The sequence below is a fragment of the Cuculus canorus genome, chromosome 13, assembly GCF_017976375.1.
Source record: "Cuculus canorus isolate bCucCan1 chromosome 13, bCucCan1.pri, whole genome shotgun sequence".
Lineage (NCBI taxonomy): Eukaryota > Metazoa > Chordata > Aves > Cuculiformes > Cuculidae > Cuculus > Cuculus canorus.
In genome coordinates, this window is record NC_071413.1 from 5,052,670 (window position 1) to 5,066,282 (window position 13,613).

The 13,613-nt window shown below is 43.7% G+C and overlaps 1 protein-coding gene across 1 annotated transcript in view; it reads left to right on the forward strand.

Moving 5' to 3' along the window:
• ANKRD11 (ankyrin repeat domain containing 11) overlaps positions 1 to 13,613 on the forward strand; it is a 155,785-nt gene that overhangs the window by 14,738 nt on the left and 127,434 nt on the right. The window contains exon 2 of the mRNA XM_054078529.1: positions 12,380 to 12,459. The gene's annotated coding sequence lies outside the window, so the exon portion shown is untranslated. The remainder of the gene's footprint in view (positions 1 to 12,379; positions 12,460 to 13,613) is intronic.

A 13,613-nucleotide genomic window follows, 5' to 3' on the forward strand; every position in this document is an offset into this window, starting at 1 on the left:
ACAGCTGATATCAGAAGTCATGAAAAAGTGTTCATTGTAACTAAAACATTGTGAAGCCAGGCTGTTGTCCTGCTCTCTCCTTTTTTTCTTTTTTTTTTTTTTTCTTTTTTGGATGTTTGGGTTGACTTTGAGCTGTTTTTCATCCTGTGTGTTGTGCCTTGAAGACAGCATTGAATTAGGTTTGCTAATTGTGATAGGTATCTGGAAGGAGAGCATCCTTCGTAACACAGCTTGGAGATGGTGCTGTTCCAAAGAAAGTGGTGCAAATTGGGACGAGATGTGGGGTGGTGGAGAGTTCAGAGGAGCTGCCTTGTGTGCAAGTCGTGGGAAGAGGGATTTCTTCAGGGAGCGGGTGAATTGTTTCCTTCTGCTCTGAACAGCCTCTTTAATGAACTGCCCTCTCCAGGGTGCAGAGAGATTAACCTCCCACGGCTGGCTTCAACCTAGGAGACTTCTACCATACTGCTGCCTTCAAATGTTTGTAGCTAAAAATACCTTCATGCTGCTGCACAACGAGCTCAAGGCATGTTAATGCTTTTTTCTTTAGGAAGGCGGCTTGTGTTACTGGATGAACTGCAAAATTGTGTTTCTGCTGTGCAGTATTGCAATTTTTCTTCTTCCAACAGAAAAATGTGGTGGAAATAATTGTTCTGTTTGGAATTCCCTTTCTGACAACAATAGCAGAGATGGGGTGGGGTTGTTTGAAAGTGTTTAATAACGAGAAGTTTTGGAGGAGCAGGCTCTTCCGGGGCTTTGCAGGCTTCCACACATGATTCCTCTTCACTGTTCAGTCTTCTGCAGGAACAACAGCGTTCTTGCAGCTTGCTGTTGAAATGGTTCTGAGCACAACTGTTGAAGAAGGCTTCATTGGTATCAGGTCTCACTTGTTCTACTACATTCTCTTTCAGCTGTGTTGATTTGGTTGTAATTTAGCCTTTGTTTTCTTCAGATGAGGAAGAATGAAAGCCTACCAGGCGAACACCTATGAGCAGTATTAGGAGTTATTGCTACCTCTGTGTATGATTCATCTTGGAGACAGACAGCTTGCTGCCCTCAATACCTCATTGTAACTCAGACAAGTTCAGATGTTGTGCTTCAGCATTGCTGGCTCACGAAGTCTCAGCAGCGATGCTTCTGTTGATTGTGGGGCTCTGTTTCTAAGTAACTCGGAGAGCGTTTTTTGGTAGCAGCAGGGTAAGGGCTAGTTTAGACACAGCGTGGATGGCTGTAGGCGAGTTTACTGCCTTGTGTTGAACGTCTCGGTAGCTGATAATTTTGCAGTGAGTTATAACTTGGATTCTGGCTGTTTGTGCCATGGGGAAGCTGCAGTGGGGCGTTTGAGGTCTGGGATGTAAAATGACTTGCAGCAAGCATTGCGTAACTATGTTAGCTTTGGTCTCCGCTCTTACTGTTTTCTGCGTCTTCCTAAGAGCTATGAGATGCAGTTTTCACCTCTCAAGCTATTTAAGATTCAGAGTGTATTTTCTCTCCTTTCATGTTTGGCTTACCTTGATGGATTTTGACACAGGAGCTCACCTGCCGCATCTTGCCAGACTTCTATCTGCTATGCCTGCCCTGTTTTCCCAAAACTCACTGTTGATCCTGATCCACAGTAGGGCTCAGGCACAAACTACTCAGCCTAAACCATTTATAGGGAAAGTTTCTTTAAAATGTGGATGGCATTAGAGGGACTTGGGCTTAAAATTAGAAACTGTTTGTGATGCATAGTTGTAGTTGTTTACCTTGAACCATAATTATCTTATTTCCTGAGTTAAAAACGTCACGTCAGCTTGCTGAAGCAAGATTTGATGACAAAGGGATTGTTTTTAGCCACCAGCAGAGCAAAGAACACTTCAACTGTGTGTCTAAATATGATTTTATAACCTAAAGTATAGCACACTCAGGATTTTAAATTGGCTCTGGAAGTTGCGTGGGCTTATGGGTAGGCCATTTGGCTGGGGATCAAGGGACTGGGTTTAATCCTAACTCTGTCCTTTTGTCCTCTGAACGCTTTCCTTGCCACCCTCTGTGCTGTTTATTTGGACGACGATGTGTTTGAAGGAAGGGATATGCCCTTTTGCTCTATGTTTGTGGATTTTCTCGGGGTGCGGTTCCATGGCATGGCCGGAGCCGTTCATCGCTGTTGCGGAGGGGGGAGTCCCTCAGCCTCCCGGCTGCTTTCCGGGGTGCGTGAGCCAGCTCAGCCCCTTCCGAGGTGGGAGACTGGTAGGCAGGGGAAGATGAGTAGGTTTTCTGCTGGACTGGCAGGTTAAGCTGATTTACGGACAAGCTCCAGCAGTGCCTGAGGGAGAAGCCGAGGATCCAGAGATCTCCCTGCTCAGCTTTACTGAGCTGCAACCAGTAACTTCGAGCCCCTCTGGAGGCGCTGGGTTCTGGGTTAAACAGATGTACACAGACAGACATTTGACTTCCTTATTCTATTATGTAGTAATGCTCTCCGGTGAGTCTTTGTGGCCGAGGTGGCCTGTGCCCTCTTCTTGCTGTTTTCCAGACCTGTGTCCGTAGCGGAGGAGGCTGCTGCAGCCAGCCTGCCACCTCGTTGCCTTTACCTGCTGCCGCTGCCCAGGGTGTTTGCTTTGCAGGAGAATGGAAAATGGGAAGGGAACAACTTCTCTAACGATGGCAACTGCTACTTAAATGTGTTCAGGGCTTATAATAAAAGGGGAAAAAAATAATCAGTGGGAATTGTAGGTGCTTTCAATTTATGCGGTGTTTTTGAAGATTCTTTTTGTTCTGACCTTAACTTGCCAGGATTCGGGCAATAGCGGGGAGATGCTGAGTGTAAATCAGGGAGGCGCTCCCTTTATGCTGTCTCCTTACTATGTAATTTGAGGTGATTGTAAGGCACTTGTCATGACTCTGGAAATGGAAGACTTGAGTACATTTTAACAGTCGCATTTTTCATGTTGCTTTCTGAGGACCTCCTGAGTCATGGAGCCGGGTCTGCTGCTGTGGCAGGGAACGGTGTCGCCTGGTGCTTGTAATGGCTGCACGTGTCTGGTCACGAGCCTTTCAGCGAGACCTGCGTGTGCTTAAGAACAGAAACACGTATCCGAGATGCTGAAGTCTCAGGCTGTAGTGTTTGTGTGACTACACATAATTTTCTTGGCTGAGGAGGTTGTATGCTGTTCCGTGGAGCGAGCAATGTGTACTCCTGGGATAAGTTTGCTCTGTTTTTTTTTTCCTCTTTGAGAGAAACCATGTCTGTTCTTGAAGGCTGAGCAGTGACTTCCTTGACTCCTCCTTGGCTAATTAGTGTGTTTTAAAATGGGATGCATGCATCCTTTTTACAAATCAGCTTTCAGAGAGGAAAGGAATAGTTCAGTTATTAATAGTAACCTGTATCCAATTTGTCACTGAATTGCATGGTTGCAAGTATCTGAGCCTGTAAAGGTGGCAAATGTGTCTGTCTGTCACTCTTTTTCTCCCCGAGAATGGTCTGAATTTTCTCAATGTGTTAAAATTGAGCACAGAGTAAGAAATTGCAGACTCGTATTTTTAAATAAAGTCATGCGCTTCCTAGCCTGGTAGCATTGTTAACCCTCCTTCCTTCCTTTAGAAGGACGTACAAAAGGAATTTGAGTGGAGCAGACGAGTAAAGGGCTCTCACTGAAGTTACTGGGAAGATGTTCACTCTAATGATGGACATCTGTCTTTGTCCCTCTTCAGACTTGTGTTTAGGAGGAATGAAAAGGAGGAGGAAGCCGAAATATGACAGCAGCTGTGATTTAACCTTAAATTACTAGTTCAATGCCAGAGAACATTCTCCTTGTCTTCACTGGGGTGTTGAGGGCCAGCATCTTTGAGCTTAATTAGGACAAGTTGAAGCTTCAGGATTTTGTAGCCTGACTTCCTTCTGCTCAGCATGATGGGGGTTTTGAGCTTTCAAAGATGGGCAGTGCTGTATCTCAAAATTCACCTTTGGGTTCCCCTTTTGATGGTGCATCAGCATATTCTTTATCATGCATCTTTTGGATCTCAAATGGTAGAGATTCCCTGAGGTGACTGGGATTTTTTTTTGTTTTTAAGCACAAGTGGTAGTAGGTTTCTCGGGTGGCTGTGACAAATGTGAGCTAAAGAAACTTGCTGCTCTATTTGCTTGTGGGATGAATCTGCTGTGATTCTTTTATGGGTGCCTGTGGACAGGAATTGAGTGACCTTCTGGCTGGTTTTTGTTAAACTTAAATTCTTTTGAATATACACTGAGTTTTCTAGCACTTGATTAATTTCTTTTACATTTCCCACAAACCTTATACTGAACATCTGGGAATGTTACTGTTCATGCTGTTGGCTCCCGTAGTCAAGTTTTCCTCTAAGAAGAGCATTTGTTGTCTTTGCCCCCTACCTTTTACTCGTTCTTCTCATCTGTTGGTTTCTGTGATGACCAGAAAGTGTTTTCCTGGGCAGTGCTTCATAATATGTTTCATTTTCAGTTGTCTTTCCCTTTGTTTTATGTGTCTATGCGCATGCTGCTGTACCTCAGCTTTAAACAAAGTACCATTTCTACTGTCGTTGTATTATCTGACTACAGAATAATTGGATTGGAAATTTATTACTTTTCAGATGAAGCTCAGCAAGTGTTGAGGATACGGAGGTTACAATTTCTTCTCATTTTCGTGTGAACTAAAAATAATCGTGGAACAGTTCTGCTTTGAAAATCCACACCGTTGTGCATCCTGTGTCGCTTCCAAATGGCTTAGGGATTAACAGCTTACTACACACTAAAATAAATAGCTTCAGGGTTCTGTACATCTTGATGTAGAATTTTCTGTCTGGGTAGCTAACCAGTTCAGGTTGTTTGAAAGCAGATCTGATGCTGCTGTTCTGTGCTGATGGTTTTCTCAGAAACACGTTCTGACGTGCTTAACATGTATGATCGTGTACCGGGAATAATGACGTGTTCTTCCAAAGCAAGGCAGTGGGTTTTTTGCTTTGCACGTGCACTTCATTTAATAAAGAAATGAGCCTGATTATGCATCTTCTTGGAAGAGATTCAACCTGGCTGGAAAGACCCAGCAGTCTTGGGTAATTACATGTCATATCAGAGCTCTAAAAAAGAAAAATGGAAAGGGTCTGGAGAATCGTTTGGAAGTATAGGGGTTGATAAACAAGGATGCCTGTAGTGTCCCCGACTGCTGATGTGACAGTGGATAACTGGTTTTGGGTGCCTAAGCATTTTTTTGCTTCCATCCGTGATGGAGATGGTCTCTCGGTGTAAGTTAACGTTGTTAAAAGGCAAGTGTTGGTAGTACAGTTGAGACTTCTTTGTCCATTTGCTGATAAAGTTGCATAATCTTTAAGATAATTAATATTTTTTAAAGCTAGGGGAGTGTTTTTTTTTTTTTTTTAACTTGCAGACTAAATCATAGCATGGAAAACAGTGTGTCCTCCAGACGGGCAGGCTGGGTCTTGTCTCTGCTTGCTGGTACAGAAGGGCAAGCTGTAGCCTTGAATTTCAGGCCAGGGTTGGTTAAGGAAATTGCAGAAACTGTTTTGACTTAATACTTTCCACTCATTGGAGAAGCCACAGAAGGGTGGTAAGGGTGAAGGAGGAGAGGTGAGGGAACATGCTTGTGTTTTTTAGGGACAGACAACTTTAAATGTCAGACGTGAACAGATAACCAGTTATAAAGTGGGAACGTACAGTAACTTCAGGGTTCATTGCTGAACTGCGCATTGTGTGTTCTCGCGAGGATTAAGCTCAGTGAAACACAAGGCTTCTGCTCATAATTATTTTTTTACTTTATTGCAGTACAAATGTAAAGGTAGTTACACATCTGTGCTACCTTTTGACCTGCTGGAACGAGCTACAGAATTTTGATTTGAACTTCTCAAGTCTGATTGCTATAAAAGGAGACACAAACATAGCGTGCGCAAGCATCGCTTCGTGTTCTCCTTGCAAGCCTGGTGTTTGGAGGATTTATAAAGTGGACAGCAATGGTGTGTGATGATTTCTTGGGGTCAGCCAAGAGTAGTTATGATGAAACTGAGTGTGTAATGAGTATCGTAAATGAGTTGAAAAAAGCACAAATCTTGAGGAATACCTGAAACGCATTGGAAACAGTAATTTGACATAACAGATCCTGGATTCTTTTAATTCATGGCAAGTCTGTAAACAGCTTGTCTGTTTCTGAATTTAGGCTATTGTCAGACCCCAGTTTCTGGTGGGCTGTTGTTCGTGTCAGGCTTTCAATTAAAACACTTAAAGAACAATTTGGTTCCATAGGAACCACATCTTTCCCTTCCTTCACGCTTATTTTGATGGGATAAATTGAGCCTTAGTCTCTTCAGCCCACATGTAAGTATCTTGATATGTGTTTTTGAGGACAGTATCAGGTTATTTCATATTTTTATCAAGTGGCAAAGATGACAGGAGCTTTAAAAAATGTAGATCTCAGCATGCATGTTGTCTGCAGGGCAAAATAAAGGAACTTTGAGACGAAGAATAACTTACCTACTTAGTTTCTGAAAGATATCAAATGAAATTTTACTCGATGCTACAATTTTGTCACAATCAAACATTTTTTAAGGTTGTTTTTTTCTTCCTTTTTTTTTTAGTTTTAAGCACTTGTGCATTTCTCTCTGCACCTTGTTTTTTCACGTCAGTAACTGGTACTGCATGAGTATAGTTGGCTACCATGATTGCTGCAGAAATATTTGCTGCTTTGTAGATTGCAGTGAAAGGCACCTTCTGCAGCTCATGCCACTGCTGGAAATTTTTTCTTAAAGATGATGTGTGAGTGATGGTGACTGTGGTCCCACTGACCGTAACAGTTTGCTCAATGTCTGTGTGTTTGGAGATGGTTGGTCTGGAAGCTGCTGATAGGATCCAGGGCATTTCAGTTAAAGGCAAGTTATTTATCTCCAATTTCTGCATATTTCTTAGAAACAACTTTCTCCCTCCCTTCAGATCTCTAGTGCAGCACTTCTCCTTTTTCCTTCTCTTTCTAAATAGTCCCAAGCGCAGTGCAGAGTGATCTCTAGTTGTGCTTTTCCAGGCTCTTGGGTGAAATTGCCCCAAATCTGATAATCTTTCTTAGCTGTTTGTCCCCTGGAGGGGCCAGAGGAAAGCTTTCCATGCTGCAATGGTTAGGACTGCTCTTGGCGCTCAAGGGATGCGAGCAAAGACCGTAGGAAGAAGTGGAGGCTGTGGTTCCTGTGTATGTGGCCCTTCAGTTTCTCCTCTGTGCTCCGGCACTTGTTTGGATTGTGAACAGAGTTGGATGCTGTAACCATGCAGGAAGATAATCCCTGTTGTTGCAGAAGGTACCTACAAATACTCCTGGAAGACGTGCAGTTGATAAGTGCGTGGGTTTTGTAGTGCTGTTTGCTTATGGATTCTCTCCCCCTCCCTCAATTTTCTCAGATTCTTGAGTTGTAATGTGGTTTTACAATTTCTGAGAATAGGTCTTTTTCATCATTTCAGCAGGGTGACAGACGAGTGTTGGTACCCAGGCTGCCACATAAAGCCGTGCAGGCAGTCTCACTGGGTTGTTCTTCGTGTGCCTATGGAGTGCGTTGGAAAACATTGCTGGATTTCCCCTCCATCCAAATTTGTTGTGGTTGTACCTCCTTGAGTTCTGTGTCTGAGGTAGTGGAGCTTATCTGAAAGCGCCTTGTGTGTTCCCCAGTGTGTGTTTTTACTGGAGCCCTTGGAAAGATGCCTCATTGAAATTCTGTCTCTTCCTGAAATTATGTCTAGTGAAGCAGATGAGAGCTGTGGAAAAAGGCTGTCCTGCTCCCTAGAGAGAGGGTTTTTTTTTCCATTCAGAAGTTGGTCTAAACCAGAATCTTCATCTCCTACTGGTATCCTGTTATACATCTCGATTCTGGATCACCATGAAAGCTGAATGGATGCAAGTTTGTCTTTAAATCAAAGTACAGTGTTTTACTTTTTGCTTCCAAGGAGCTCTAATAAGAAAAAATATGCTCGCTTCTGTGGAGGTTGGTCTCTTGATTGTTTGAAATGAGACTTCAGCAGGCGGTGGCTTTCTTGCTCCCTGTAAAATGAAAATTGGAGTAGAACCCTTTTAACATTCAGTTGATGACATTGGGGATCTATAAAATTGCTGAATCTGGAACGCATTTTTAATAGATACCCTTCTAAGAGACTTGGTATCTGCCCAGAACCCATCTAGTTTTGTTCTTCTGTGGCTGACGTCAGTCCATGAAGGCACCTCCTGCCTCGCGGCTGGGACCAGTTACTGTTCCCTCACCAGATCTCAGGTTCCCGCCCCGATGCTTTGGTGTAAACAGTCCATAGTTAACCTGAATGCAGGTACACATTTTTTTATCAGGTCATCTTGTGATTGTAAAGCAACTTCAATCTTCAAACGCTGATTTCTGTCAAGTTATGAGACACCTTTTTATTAAACAAGCTTGAATGACTTGATTCCCAATTTTTTCAGTGAGCGCTAGGAAAAGTTGCGCTATGTGCTCTAAATCTTAAATTTCCTGGTCTGCCTGAGAGTGCAGTGAGAAGAAGTGATGTCCTTTGCATTCCCCACTGATGAGTTTATACATGAAAGAGCAGAAGTTAGTGGGAGAACTTAATTTTTTTAATGGAACTACCCAGAGTTTCCAAATTACTTTATTTTACTCTGAAACAAAACATCACAGCCTTGAATAACTGAACCTATTTTAAACCAGAATCTGGCCACCTTGAGTACGTACTTTTTTGGTGTTTATATCGTTGTTTCAACCCAAAGGAGGGCTGAGGGTCTGCCGTTTTGCTTTGCAGAACGGTTCCCATGAGATGCCATTAGCTTGGCATGTGTCAGTGTTGTCCAACCGTCAGCGTTGTCGGTGCACAGAAGGGGAAACAAGGGCAGTAATGCGGTTTGTGGAGTGATACATTTTCATCAGGCAAAAGCTAAGAGAATTGGATGGATAAAGGTGTCTAACGTTATTAATTACACTTTATGGTTTTGGAAGTAAAGTCAGTTATGAATAGAAACATTGGGTTCTGCACAACAGGAACATTGTGTGAATGACCCAAATACATATTACCAGTCAGATTTTGCCTGTGATCTGTGTTGGGCATTTTCTGCCCAAGTATTTGCTGTGCTTTGTAAGTAATTTGATAACCGTTTCATTAAGAAGTGGTACAGTGTTCGTTGTGAAAGGTACCTGGCTCTTACATAGTCAATGTTTCAGTGTTACAATACCTGATGTATATTTTATGTGTGAGCTGAGTAATGAATAAAATGGCTCTGTGTAGGCCAGGAAGCAGATGCAAATTGTGTATCCATTTGTCACAGTCACAGAATTGTTTAGGTTGGAAAAGACCTTTAAGATCATTGAGTCCAACTGTGAACCCAACACTGCCAAGCCCACCAGTAAACTGTGTCCCTAAGCGTCACACCTCCAGTGTGGTGGGACAAGATTTCTGTAGACCGTTATGATGACTTTGTTCACAATTGATCGTAGTAACCACTGTCGGCAGGCAGCAACTGATTTTCCAGATAATTAGTTGGAAGTTGGGCTTTTTTTCCCCTCCAGTTTATCTTTTATCTCTGTTTAAGTGAATCGCTCTAATTAGAGTTGTGACTTCTGTTGTGGAGGAGAAGAGTATAAAAGGGGTGAGGGAATCATGCTGGAAAGATGGTGTGTGAGCATTATCATCATGCTCTGTAGGACTGCAGTTCCCCATCAGGGGATCCATCAGGGCCCCAGGGCTCTCTTGCCTTGGAAAAAACATGAGATAGCTGTCTGTCTTTATCTCATTCACTGTTTTGGAAGAAAAATGTCAGAAAACTAATTTGTTTCCCTTTTGCTTGTCTGGAAAAGCTTCCCTGCTGCAGGATTTCCTTTCTTTGCGTCAGGACCATGTGCCGTTATGTGTTCCTTTGCTTTTTTTGGTTTTATTTTGGCCTGCTCCTTCTTGCTGTGGTTCCTAAGACTTCCTTTAGCCTAGTTTGTAGCAGCTCTGCCCTGGGCGTAGCTGTGTTGCTCGTCAGGCATCTTTAGTTTTTCATTAGCGAGTGAAAGTTTCTCAAAGCAAACGAGGCTCTCCTTGGATTGCCAATCTCTTCCACTTTTCATCTGCCCCAGGCATCCTCAGGGTCTCTCCTGGAAGTGGTGGAGTCACCACCCCTGGAGGCATTCAAAAAACGTTTACATGTGCCATTTCAGGGTGTGGTTTAGTAGGTGTGGTGGTGTTGGGCTGATGGTTGGACTTGGTGATCTTAGAGGGCTTTTCTGTTTTAATGATTCTATGCTTCTGTGGATGGTTCTGTAAAGACTTGTTGAAAGGCTATATCAGGGAAGTCCTTTGTAAGGTGAAAAGCAGCGATACTGTGTCAAATTAATCTGTGTCACGCACTCCACATGGGCCAGTCCTGCTGGCTAAGATGTGAGAAAAAAAACAGGAAGCTAAATCTGTTGCTGTATAAGCAACATCGAACTCTGGAGCATGGTCCCATGGGCCTTGAAGTAGCAGAGGGAGAATTTGAGAGGATAATAGATTAAAAGAAGACTTAGGAAGTAGTGGTTGGATGCCCGAAAGGAGCTCCATGGGAAAGGCATCCATGTGAGAGGGTTTAGAGGAGCACAAGAAGCAGAGTGTAACTGGAAGGAGGATAAGGACCAGTATGTGATGGACCTAGGAGTTGAGATGGTCTGTGCGAGTTGGGCAGTCTTTAGCTCTTTGTAAGGGGCAGCTGTAAATGGAGAAAGGAAATAAAAGCATTGGTTGGTTTTGCTGAAAAGAATACATTTTGTACTTTGCATTTCCTGATTTGTAACTTTATATATGTGAGTTTTTAGAACTTCTCCATTTAGAAGAAAAGGTAATTTGGAAGAAATCCAGTTTTTCCATTGTCAGCTGGAACAGGGGTTGGTCATGGTGTCTCTTGGCGTGGTTTCAGAGTCTAGAGATCAGACAGGACATGAGATTTTGAGTGGGGAATTTGGCAGTGAGCAGTACTGGAGTTGGATGTTAACCCCGTAACTGGCTTGCGTAGACCCCAGTTGAGCTGCAGAAGGACCAGTGCCTAGCACAGCTGAGCTTTTGTAGTTGTAGTCTGAAGTGTGGCATCGGCTTCTTTGTTTTCATGAAGTTCCTTTACTGTGGAAGCACGGAAGAAGCTCAGACCTCGTGCACGTTTTGAAGAAATCCTCCTTTTGCTTAGAGCACAGGTTTGTCCCATATTTACAGGTCCCTTGCTAGGGGAAGTAAGAACTTGCTAATACTGAGGAGATATCTGGAAGGTGGTTGGTTCCTCGTAGATATGAATCTGGGGTAAGACAGTGTTTTACATTGGGCTCTGCCCAGCCTCTCTGGTCCTTCTGCATCACAAACTTTGGACATGCTTCTCCGGTGTTCAGGCTTGCCCTTGCTCCTATGACTTGTTGGGGCTCCTACTGAGCTATGCTGTCTGAAACTCATCCCCTTTGCAGCTGGGGAGCTAGATGCATCACTGGAATAACGACCGTGGCTTGTGTTGGGATCTCAGCTGGAGCAGACCAGTTTGCTCTGGCTGGGGGAGAAATTTATTTCAGAGCGAAGGTGCCCGTCGGGTGCGCGGGCAGTGGTGACTCATGAGATGGGCTGCGTTTCACTGCAGCCCTGGCGCTTGTCAGGCAGCCGGGTTTCTGCCTGCGCTGACGTGACTGTCGCCCGAGCCTGCTCGGCAGCGTCCGGCTGAGCGCTCCTCTGGCGTGAGAAGTGGGGGAGAGTTCAGGTGCTCGGTTTTGGACTTGGAATCGCCTGCCAACCCTTTCATGTACCGGTTGAGTCGCCTAGTTAATGAATGTAATTCCCCTTTGCCTTGGGAGCTGAGAGATCCTGCTGGTTCCTGCCTGGCGTTGGGAATTTCACTTTGGGAGTTTGTAGCTGGAAAAACATCTCTGAGAGGTGCAGCAAAGAGCTGTTTAAATTGTGGGTTTGTGATAGATTTAGCTGCTGTTCAGAGCAAAGATCCAAGATATGCTTGAAAAGAAAGGGCTTGTGTCATAGGTAATTCCATACAAGCTAGTCAAGAAAGTGAAATCCCCGCACAGGGCAGCCATGGCAGGCTCACTCTTCCCTGCCCGGCCTGTTGGTTGATCGTTGTTGAGGGGTGACATACCTTTTTTCGTAAATAAAATGACTGTAACCACACACAGAAACCTTGAGACAAGTACACTTTCTAATAATCTCTTATCAGAAAGCTATGGAACTCAGCTGATGCTCTGCTAAGCCCTCCTCAGTTTCTGTTATTCTTCTGTTTGTGCAGACTCGTTATCAGAAAGTTTATTCCTGGATTAGGCAAGAATTTGTGTTTAGTAGCCTCCACAAACTACATACAGCGTGCTTGTGAATAAAATTAAATCATGTATTTTTGTTTTTTAATGAACCAATTTCTGTGTTTTTCAGATTTCACAGCGTTTTTGGGACACACCTCTGTTGGATTTTAATATATGTCCTGCTAACGACAGCTTTCAACTATGGAATCGGTAAATATTTACCTTCCTTCTGTCCAAATTTTCTCTTTTATAGCCTGACAAGTGTGTGTGTCCCCATATCAATGTTTCTGTTTGTGGGGTGTTTTTAAAAATGTTTCTCTTTGTTTTCTGAAATTAGAAGGTAAAAATGGCAAACTTCCATGATTAACTTACCATGTTCTTGGTTAGTGTCTTTAGGAAATGCCTTTAGTTACAAAGTGCTCTTTCAACTATGTCAAACGTAGGGACGCTTTTTTCTCTGACTTCAGTGAAAGCAAAAGTTACTTTTCCTGCGGGGGCGGTTCCAGCACTGGTTTGTCCAAGGCCTGCCTGACTTGTTGGTGCTGTTGACTACAGAGTATTAAATATCCTTCTGCCTCTAGTGTATCATGAGCTGCTTTCTTTCTCTTCAAACTGTCTTAAAACCCCAAATCTATTAAGAAGTGCCAGTTGACAATGTTATGTCTCCTTGTGATTAGTGTAATTGAAACAGATGGCACCTATGTTTCATCTTGGGCAGAGAAACCTCCCAATATGCTGAGACTACAGTTTGATTCAGTGTTAGGCTTCAACTTTTTGGTAGCGTTAGCAGATGTAGAAATAATAGGCTGTCTTAGAGTGGAATTTAGGGAAAAAAAGAGATTTTTGCCTCAATGTTTTGAGAGAGGATGAGAGAGGTCAGTGCTGTCCTCCGGAAGGAGAAGTGATACAGATGTGGCTGGTTGAAAGGAGTTTGTTCTTGCTGGTTTTCCTGTGGTACTGGCAGTTTAGTGTGTTGTGAGCTGTATAAAAGCTGTTGGTTGGTGCTCTTGGGAGCTCTGCTTTGCAGTGTGTGCCATGGCAGTGTTAGGGAGGGGAAGCTCTGTGGTGCAGCGTTCAAGGTCATCTGCAGCATGCCCAGAAATGCCATGGAGCAGGCTCTGTGGAGAACCTGCAGTGTATTGCTTCCTTCGCGGGCCTGTGGGAGCTTGGCTGACCTCTTGGTTTGTGCTGCAGTGAGGTTGTTTGTGTTGAAGTTGTTGTTATGATAAAGGCCGTGGTAGAAGGAGTATTACTCTGTGTAGAAGTACAGGTTTGATCTATCAGTGGCTCTGCAAGCTGGTGGGTTTCTCTCGTCCTGAGTTTTGAGGGGAGACCCCCCCGAGCTTTAGTTTGTCCATAACAGT